The following is an 11,281-nucleotide window of genomic DNA, read 5'->3' as shown; positions in this document are numbered from 1 at the left end:
TGCTTTTGAGCTTTGGTGCTGGAGAGGAGTATTGACTGCTAGGAAAACAAACAGATTCATCCTGGAGAGGGTTAAACCGGGTAGCTCCTTAGAGGCAAGGATTCTGAGGCTTCGTCTAACATACTTTGGACATGTTGTAAGGAGAGACAGGTCCTTGGAGAGGGACATCATGCTTGGTAGGGTGGAGGGACAGCGCAGGAGGTGAAGGCCCTCTACGAGGTGGATTGATTCAGTGACTGGGGTAATGGGGATGGATGTATCAGAGAAAGTGCGATTGGCACAGTAGAGAGCAGAGTTTAGGGCTGTTGTACATAGGGTCACTATGAGTTGCAAGTGACTTGACGGCATATAACAACAACAACAACAAAAACATGCGTAAATATGTAAAATAACACGTTGTGTGATTTGTTTCCATAATCATCTTGTGCTGGCTGCCAGTCTAAGCTGTAACCATGTACCAAAGAGATTCAGATGGAAGTGGGAATTTACAAAAATTCTTCTCCAGATTTTTATGTAATAAGGGAAGCTGACAACTCTCCTTTTTATACCTGTCATAATTTCTTATTGAAAGTGTTAGCTGTAAAATTCAAATACGATCTTTTCTTTCCATTCTTATCTTTGTCTCAGTTTTGATTGTTGGGTTTATTTTGGAGATACTAATTAGCTTTTTGGTGGTTAAAAAGAATATTCTTAAAGGGAAGATTGATGTTAGACTTTCAGGCACTGGCAATGCATTTTGGTAGGGGTAGTCAAATTGGTATAGACAGTTGCTGTGGAAGCCTATTTTGGTTTAGGACTTGAAGCACTAAATTGATGTAGGGTATAGTTTTGCTGCTGAAAGTCGTTCTAAGATGAATTACACAAAGTAAATGTTTACACAGGTCTTTTGCTCATAGGTCTTGGTCCTAATAAGGTTGATGGTTCATTATATGGGAATGAGGATTTAAAGGTAGAAACAAAAAATAGCAGAAGCAATACAGGAAGTACAGTATATCTCATTAAATGTGAAGTTGTCAGGAATGTTTGCTCTTACTCTGCTTCTGGAGATAAATAAGCAGTAGTTTTGTTTTTGTAATACTCTCTGTTGTCTAGGCGATTCATTGTTCTTGCTTCTGGAGGTAATAAAATCTACCTAATTTGGAACTTTGTTTCCCTTCTAGAGGTGTTTGGACAGCATTTTTACTAAAGCATGTAGATTTCTGACATTAAGATAAATATTTTTTTTTAAATTTTTATTGTATTAATTTTACGTGTACCGTCAAATCAGATCTGACTGGTACAGGACGTGATTGGCCTCTCCTTCTCCAGCAGAGCATCGGGTGGATTTGAACCGCGTACCTCTGGGATTGTGTCTTGCCACTAGGCCATCAGACCTCCTTTAGATAAATAATTTATTAAAGAGATTTTTCTGTGAGGAGATGCAGTTATATGCAGCACTAGGTATGAAGGGTTACTGAAAAGCTCCTATATTGGTTACCTCAAATATAAATTGGGGTAATGGTAAGACCTTTGAGGCAAGAAGTATGGTTGTGAGAGTGTAAAACATTTGGACTCTGTTGGATACAGCTATGCTGTTAATACTACTGGTATACTTACCATTACTGGTACTAATAAGGGGGCTTTAGTGGGGTAATCCACACACAGTTAAACGCCTTTGCATAATCAATGAAACACAGATAGACATTCTTCTGCTATTCTCGGCTTTCAGCAAAGATCCATCTGACATCAACTACAATATCCCGAGTACCACAACCCTTTCTGAACCCAGCCTGGACTTCTGGCAGTTCTCTGCTGATGTGCTGTTACAGTCCTTTTTGGATAATCTTCAGTAGAATCTTGCTTGCATGTGAAATAAATGATATTGTTCTGTAGTTTCTGCACTCAGTTGGGTCACCCTTCTTTGGAATGGGAACAAATAAAGATCTCTTCCAGTCAGTTGGCCAAGTGGTTGTTTTCCAGATTTCTTGGCACAACTTGGTGAGCACATCCAGGGCAGCATCTGTTGGCTGAAATATGTCAATTGGTATACATCTATTCCTGGGGCCTTATTTTTTGCTGTTTCCTTCAAATAGTCAAAGGTGTTTGACTGTGTGGGTCATAACAAACTGTGGCTGACTCTGAGAAGAATGGGAATCCCAGAACATTTAATCGTGCTAATGCGAAAGCTATACTTGGACCAAGAGGCAGTCATCAGAATAGAGCAGGGTAACACTGCATGGTTCAAAATTGGGAAGGGTGTACGTCAGGCATGTGTCCTATCTCCATACCGTTTCAACCTTTATGCAGAGCAGATTATCCGGGAGGCTGAGCTCTATGAGGAGAAGTGTGGCATCAGGATTGGTGAAAGATATATTAAGAATCTGCATTATGCAGATGACACAACCCTGCTTGCCGAAACTGAGGAGGACCTCATGCACTTGCTACAGAGGGTCAAGGACTGTAGTCTCCAGTATGGACTGAGGCTCAATGTCAAGAAGACAAAGATCTCACCACTGGACCAATTGGTAGCATCAGCATGGATGGCGAAGAGATTGAGATTCTTTACAGCTTCAGTTTGCTTGGCTCCATGGTCAACACTCTTGGCACCAGCAGCCAGGAAATCAAAAAACATACCACGATGGGAAAGTCTGCTGTTAGGGACCTCTCTAAAGTACTCAAAAGCAACGGTGTGTCTCTGGAGACTAAGGTGTGCCTGATACAGGCCATTGTCTTTGCAATAACTTGTTATGTATTAAGAGTTGGGCAACAATTAGGGAGGGTAGAAGGAGAATTGATGCCTTTGAGCTGTGGTGCTGGACAAGAGTATTGAATGTACCCTAGACTGCCAAGAAAACAAACAGATTCATCCTGGAGAGGGTTAAACCAAGCTACTCCTTGGAGGCAAGGATCCTGGGGCTTCGTCTGACATACTTTAAGCATGTCGCAAGGAGGGACAGATCCTTGGGGAGGGACGTCATGCTTGGGAGGGTGGAGGGTCGGTGCAAGAGGCGAAGACCCTCTATGAGATGGATTGATTCAGTGACTGGGGTAATCGAGATGGGTGTGAGATGGATTGATTCAGTGACTGGGGTAATCGAGATGGGTGTGTCAGAGGCAATGCGATTGGCACAGGATAGAGCAGGGTTTAGGGCTGTTGTACATAGGGTTGCTATGAGTCGCAAATGACTTGATGGCACATAATAGCAACAACAACAACAAGTGGTGTAATGTGTTATGTATTGGGTCGTTAATGGCAAAGTTGGTGGTTGCAGCTTACTAACTCTTTCAAGAAAGAGATTAACAGTTTCCAGTATTTATAGCCTGAAAAGGCTGATAGAATAAGATTTGCAGTCTACTCAGTAGCAGCTATTATCATTAATAAAATTATTTTACATAGAGATGGTTCATCTTTCATACAGAGAACTGCCAGAAGTTCAGACTGAGTTTAGAAGAAGCCACAGCAACATAAATAACATCGCTGATGTTACATGGATCTTGGCTGAAAGCAAATAGTATCAGAAGATGTCTTTTTGTGCTTTATTGACTATACAGAGACATTTGACTGTGTGGATCTTAAACTATGTGTAACATTGAGAAGACTGAAAATCCGAGAACACCTAATTGTGCTTATATGAAATCTTTACCTAGACCAAGAAGGTGTTGCCTGAACAGAACAAGAGAACTCTACATGGCTTAAAATCAGGAAACATGTGCCGCAGAGTTGACTCCGTTTTCCGTATTTAATCAATCTGTGTACTGAGAAAATAATTTGAGAACTTCATGGCGGACTTTATGAGGAAGAATGTGGCATAAGGTCTGAGTAAGCAATTCATCAGCAACCTCAGTTATGCAGATGCCACAACCTTGCTTTGTTGAAAGGGAGCATTTAATGCATAAAAGACTACAGCCATCAATATGGATTACGTTTAAACATCAAGAAGACCAAAATCACTGGGCCAATAGGCAGCATCATAATGGATGAAGAAAAGATTAAAATTTCAACAATTTCCTCCTACTTGGATCCACAATGAACACCCGTGATATCAGCAGTCAGGAAGTCAGGAGACATTGCATTGGGCAAGTGTGTTGTCAGGGACCTCACCATAGTACTGAAGAGCAGTAATGTTAATTTATAAACTAAGATGTCAGTTTATAGACTATGATGATTTATAGACTGATTCAGGCCGTTGTCTTTTCTAATCACTTGCTGTGCATCTGAGAACTGAACAGTGAATAGGAATTACCGAAAAAAATGATTGATTTGAATTGTGCTGTTAGAGTGTTGAATATCACATGGACTGCCAAAAACAAATAGATATGTCTGGAACAAAGAGCAGCCGGAGTGCTCCTTGGAGGCAGTGTTGGCAAAACTTCGTCTCACATATTTTGGACATGTTAACAAGGTGTTATATGCCATCGAGTCACCTGTGACTCATAATAACCCTATGTACCACAGCTCTGAAGCCTGCCCTATCCTGAGCTGACTGATTCTGGCACACCTACTCCCATTCCCCCAGTTACTATGTCATTCCATCTCATCCGGGGTCTTCCTCTCCTGCTGCACTGACCCTCCACCTTACTGAGCATGATACTCTTCAAGGACTGATGTTTTCTTGCATCATGTCCAAAGTATGTGAGATGGGGTTTCAAAATCCTAGCCTCCAAGGAGAAACATGGTTTCACCCTCTCCAAGACAGGCCTGTTTGTTCTCTTGGCAGTCTATGGTATGGTCAGAACTCATTTTCAGCACCACAACTCAAAGACATCTTTCTTCTTTTGCCACCCTTAGTCATTGTTCTGTTCTCTGATGCATAACAAGTAATTGTGAAGACCCTGGCCTGAATCAGGGATACCTTAGTCTTTAGACTGACATCTTTGCTTTTTAGTACTCTGGAGAGGTCCTTATTGTTAGAAGGGACTGTTCCTTGGAAAGGGACACCATGCTTAGAAAGGTGGGGATTTGGGAAAAGAGAAGAAGACCCTCAATGAGATGGGTAGACGCAGCAGAGATGTTGAGGATGGCACAGGATAGGACAGGATTTGGATCTGTTGTTCATAGGGTTTCCATGTGTCATAATCAACTTGATTGCACTTAACAACATTTTTTAAAAAAAGAAAATTTAGAACTGATTTTGCTTTTTACTTTTTAAGACTATTTGTATTTCTCATTCTCTTACATGAAAGAGCTTAATTCCTCCCGCCACCCCCGCTTCTCTTTCCGCATTGGTCAAATAAATTTGGAGAACTTTGACTCTTTTCTTTTTTTCCCCCTTAGATCTCTTTCACATGGGGATAAGTCATAAGGTTTTTACTACTTTTGTATGTATTAAATCTATTTTAACACAATTACAAGCCCTGTGCATATACACAAGGCCTCAAAAAAAAATAGGCTGAAAACTCAAGATTGTTCCTCTCCACGGAAATCTTTAGTAAAAGGAGAAAGATTTATACGATCTGGAGAGAAACCTGAGTATATCGAGAACTTTCACTCTTATCAAAATGTTTTCTGGCAAAATTCCTAAAGATTTTATTAATTTCCTGTTGCTTAGGAAGTATGTTGCTGCCAAGTTTGTTGCAGAGGTTTATTACTGTTTATCTCAGTAGCTTTGCCTGAAGTTGGTTTCTTTAATTCCAAATTCATACTCTCTTTTAAAATATGCATTTTGTTCAAATCTGTACTGCTTTGTTATAGTTGATTTAGAGTTAGCTGGCATATAAAAATAAGTCTCTGATTATCATTGCTCATTCTCTGAATTAAGTTTTATTACTGGTTTATCTATATAAAATCGTTCATCCCCATTATTTTGAATTTGTCAATTACATTTGAAATGAATTTTTTATTTGAATAGTTTAAATAACCAGATAATTTCTTTTCTCCTTCATTTTCTGTAAGTTGTGTGTATGTATTTCCTCACTAGCTTATATAACAAAATCTACTACTGGACGAAGATATTGTTATGAATAGGACTTTTTCTAATCTTGTTTATAAACCTCTTGACTAATACTTGCATTGTTATGGATAGGACTTTCTCTAGTCTTGTTTATAGACCCATTGACTAATACTTGCTTCTGGTTTAAGCGAATTTTGTGACCCGTCGCTAGATGAATAATTTACTAAAAACAGTATGTTTAGCTTTCGGCTTGGAGGAGGCCTCGGTGCAACTTTCTTTGGTCGTCCCACATCTTAGTTCATCGGACAACAGCCACCTCCACCATGCTGTCCAAGTTTGATCCTAACGAGATTGAAGTCATGTATCTGAGGTGTACCGGTGGGAAAGTCAGTGCCACTTCTGCTCTGGCTCCCAAGATCGGCCCTCTGCATCTGTCTCCAAAAACGATTGGTGGTGACGTTGTCAAGGCCTACCAGTCACTTGAAGGGACTAGGGATTACAGTGAAACTGACCATTCACAACAGACAGGCCCAGATTGAAGTGGTGGCTTCTACCTCTGCCCTGATATCAAAGCCCTAAAGGAACTGCCCAGAGACAGAAAGAAGCAGAAAAAAAATGAAGCACAGTGGAAATATCACTTTTGATGAAATTGTTGGCATTGCCCGGCAGATGTGACAATGGTCTTGAGCAAGAGAACTCTCTGGAACTATTAAAAGAGATCCTGGGAACTGCTCAATCTGGGCGGCTGCAATGTTGATGACCGCCACCCTCATGACATCATAGAAGACATCAACAGTGGTGCTGTCGAATGCCCAGCTAGCTAAGGAACTACAGATGAAAATATTTCAATAAAGAATCATTTGTTAGCCAAAAAAAAAAAAACCACCCCCAAAACTAAAAAACAAACAAACAACTCAAAAAAACAAAAAACCAAACAGTAAGTTTAGCCACTGCTTATTTAGTATTAAAAAAGACGGCATGAGGCAGCTAATGTGATCTAGAAGGTTTCTTTTTCTTTCATGTTTTAATCGTTCTCTTTCTTTGAGTTCTGAAATAGCTGAAGAGAAAAATCTTTTACAGTTAAGCCAGGCTGACTTTTGAAGTGAGGCATGTGGGCTGGCTGGCATCATCATTCTTTCCTTACAAAATGTGAACAGTTGCCTTCAGATGTTATCTGTGAACTTGTTCATTGGATTAATGGTTAGTTGCTTTAGAAATGATACTAAAACTAAGAGTAATGGAAAACATTTCATTTATTGGCTTTCATAGATTTCTTGTTTTTGAGAAAGACCTGTTACTGAGTTAAGATCATTAAGGCTGCATTTTTTTTTTATACTTAGTATAAAATTTTCTTTCTTTAGATTCTTAAAATTTACAACGGTTTCTTAAAATTTATGGTTTGAAATTGAGAATATACGGCAAGAATTCCTCTCTTAACCCTGTTTTCCTACACTCTCCCTCCTTACTGGTTCTCATTTCTCAGTCTATTTTGTTGTTGTTAACATGTTGTCGAGTCATAGACGACTCATAGCAACCCTATGAACGAAAGACTTGAACATTGGTAAAACTTTCATTGCTTATCCAAGTTTATAGAGTTTCTGGAGGCAAGCTGTTTTGGAAGTGGATGCCACTCCTGCTTCCAGGCTTGTTTTAATAGGGGAGCTCCACCAAACACTGTCCACCATGGATAACCATTACCACATTTGACCCATCAGTGTCACAATATTTAGCATCACAGCAACCACGAGTTACCTCTGTACAGCAAATGGACAGACCACTGTAAGAATGTTTGACCAAAAACAGTTAAAACCAGGCCTGTGGGCCACAGATTAAAATCACCCACTTTTGGCTTGGTAGTGTAACTTTCTATCAACTAGGCCAACAGAACTCTCTCTATGTTGTTCAATTTGAAGTTTTTTCTAAGGGGGCTATTTTGACCTTGTATTGAAAATCAGTTTCTTCTGACATCCATTCTGGTCTTTGCTGTTTCTTTCTTCATTGTAATGTGTGGGGGTTTTTTTGTTGTTTTCAATTTTATTTTATTAATTTTAATGAACATTTACAGAGATTTTGGATTTCTATTTATTCATTGTTGCACTTTTCTCCCTGCCCAGCCCCACCCCTCCCAGTTCGCTCCTCTCTTTGAAAAGCAAGAGAAAAATTCGTTCTTTAGTATACAATCCCCCCTTCACCCCTCCCACCACCCCGAGTACACTCCCCTATGCAACCTTAATTCTGGACTCTTGTAATAACCATAATACCCTATCATATATCGCTTTTAAATTATTCTCTCCCTCATCTGTTTCAATTAAGTATACATAATTTATCCAGTTTTTCTCAGTCTTACGCCAACCCTGATGTCAGTCCTATTCTGCAACACTGACACCATGCAGTATTACAATGATTTTTTTTACATTCTTCATCAACAATGTTCTTAATATCTTCCCACAGCTCATCTGGTCTCCTTTCATTAGTGTTCAAGGCCTCAAACCTTTTCCTGGTAAGGTTTTTAAATCCAGGAAAGATAGACTCCAGATCAAATTTTGATTCCTGTAGATATGATTTAAGTTTCTTTACCTTTAAATTGAACTTGCATATAAGCAGCTGATGGTCTGTTCCACAGTCAGCACGTAGCCTAGTTTTCAATGGCGATACTGAACTTCTCCACTGGTTCCTTCCACAAATGTAATCTATCTGATTCCTGTGCATCCCATAAGGTGAAATCCATGTATATAGCTTGTGTTTGTGTTTCTTATAAAAAGGTATTTGCTATGAATAAATCATTGATTGTACAGAATTCTATCATTGTATCCCCAGCCTCATTTCTGTCACCAAGTTCATATTTTTTGACTACTGATCCTTCTTCCTGATTCCCAATTTTTGCATTCTAGTCACCCATTATTATTAATGCGTCTTGGTTACATATTGAATCGATTTCTGAATGTAACAGTTGGTACAAATCATCTCTTTCCTCTTCTTCAGCTCTGGTTGTTGGCACATAAATTTGAATGATAGTGGTATTAACAGGTCATCCTTGTATGAATATGGATATTTTCCTGTCACTCACAGTATTCTATTTCAAGATGGATCTAGAAATGGCCTTTTTAACTATGAAAAGCGACCCTGGTTTTCCTCACCTTTTCATCTCCACTATGGTGGATCATATTATCTGATTTAAAAATGTCCCATGCCAATCCATTTCATTTTGCTAATTCCTAATATGTCAATATTTATGTGTTCCATTACTTTCTTAACAATGTCTAGTTTTCCTACATTAATGCTTCTTGCATTCCACATACCAGTTGTTAATTTCTTCTTATAACTCATCTTCTACCTTTTGTGTTTTCCAAATTTGAGGGCTCAGCCTCACTTAACGTATCAGTTACTCTTAATTGTGCTCTGTGGTACATAGGGATTTTGAAGCACTTCACGATTACTTGTTATGCTTCAGAGAGCTGGACAATGACTAAGGTTGACAGAAGAAGAATTGATGCCTTTGAGTTGTGGTGCTGGAGAAGCATCTTGAACATACCATAGCCTGCTAAGAAAACACAAATCTCCTTGGAAGCTAGTATTTTGAAATTCCATCTCACGTACTTTGGGCAGATGACCAGGAGAGACCGGTCCTTGGAGAAGGACATCATAGTTGGAAGGGTGGAGGGACAGTGCATAAGAGGAAGACCCCAGATGAGATGGAGTAATGAGATGGACTGGGGTAATGGGGGTTGGTGTGTCGGATTTAGTGAGACTGGCTGAGGACAAGATAGGGTTCAGAACTGCTATACATAGGGTCGCTATGGGTCCCAGGCAACTGGACAGCACACAACAACAACAACATTGAAAGTTAAGCCTGTTGATTGTGAAATAGGTTTTACTGTGATCATTCACTTGATTTACATATATTTTATCTTTTAAAATATGTTTTCCAAAATATGGTATACTCTATTTATTCTTTTGGTTACAGAATATTAATCCACAGTCCCCCCTTTTGGCCAAAACTTACATCTGCCTCTTTTACTTTTAAGAAAATTTTGCCTTGTCTCTGTTTTCTTTGTACTTTTGTAGACAATCCTACGTGCCACTATTACTGTCTATACTATGACAACAACTGTTATTCCCCTAATACAAAGAAGTCTGTCAACCTCACTCGTCTAGAGTATGATCATTTTGTCTTACTTCATGGTTCGATTGTTTGTTAACTATGTTGGTTTGTTTGGCTTCACAGCTAGATGTCTTGTTATTGACTTTTTATGATAGACAAAATGTGTTAACTATATAGTGAGGAAATCTCTATTTAAAAATAATTGCTATTAATAGTAATTCCATCTTGGTATATTTTTTGTAGCCATTAGGCATTTGCCGTCGTTTATTTATCTATTTTGGGGTGCCAAATATCTTTCATGGTTTACAAATTTATTATCATTTTTTATTACAATTCCTTTCATGTGGTCTTTATTCATTATAAGAACATTGAAGATTTTATCATCATTTTCTCTTCAGTTTTGCATACCAGATAATGCTTAAGATTTTTAACTTCTGCTGATTGTCTAGAAAACATATTATTTATTTTTTTTTTAAAGTGAGTACTTTGTGATTTTTGCACCCCAAAAAATGATACTGGGGAAAGGAAACTAACCAATCAACAATAAACCACCACCACTGCATCAAGTTGATTCTGACTCATTTAGAAACCTAGTGGGTTTCCAAGGGTATAAACTTTTACTGGTGAAAACGACCACCTATATTTTGTTCTTGCAGTCACTGGTGGATTCAAGTCCAATTTAATATGTTACTCATTACACTTTTGTACTGAAATTCTGATTGTTGTTAAGGCTTTCTAATTGGAATTGACCCATAGCTGACCCTGCAGCAGGTTTTCAGAGGCAGTAAATCACACAGGAGATTACCCATCTTTCTCTTGCAGAACAACTCATAGATCTAAACTGATGTCTTTTTTGTTAGCAGAGCAACTCCTTACTACTAAGCCACCAGGACTCCTTAAAACATTTTACTTCTTTCAGTTTAAAGCATGCCCATCTTCACTAACAAAAACAAAATGTCTGAAATGTGTTTTGGTGATGAGAGTAGTTTCTACATTTTAATATTGTGTATTTAACCATGCACAAAGAGAATATTAAGCATTACCTTGAGTCATGACATAAAATGAACATATGCTTAAGAAGAAAGAAATCTGCTTGGTAAATAAACAACATAACAAAAACACCTTTGCTGTGACAGACATGTGTAATATAATATTACCAGGGATATCTGCCTGGGAAATTCCAGTTCAGGATAATTCCATGGAATATTTTTATACTCGAGTTGCTACAATCAAGGATGCTTTAGGCAGAATGTTAAATGATCCAGGAGGAATCAAAAGAAGATGGAAGGAATATACTGAGTCATTGTAC

General features: G+C 38.6%; 1 protein-coding gene and 1 pseudogene across 3 annotated transcripts in view; both read left to right on the top strand.

Annotated features, from left to right (window-relative positions):
* Positions 1-11,281, top strand: part of CTNNA1 (catenin (cadherin-associated protein), alpha 1, 102kDa) — a 218,346-nt gene that overhangs the window by 80,428 nt on the left and 126,637 nt on the right. The window lies entirely within an intron of this gene.
* LOC102871782 lies at positions 6,119-6,694 on the top strand (annotated as a pseudogene).

Source organism: Elephantulus edwardii, unplaced genomic scaffold (genome assembly GCF_000299155.1).
Source record: "Elephantulus edwardii isolate Elephantulus edwardi_28Jun2011 unplaced genomic scaffold, EleEdw1.0 scaffold00095, whole genome shotgun sequence".
Lineage (NCBI taxonomy): Eukaryota > Metazoa > Chordata > Mammalia > Macroscelidea > Macroscelididae > Elephantulus > Elephantulus edwardii.
This window is presented reverse-complemented; position numbering and strand designations above follow the sequence as displayed.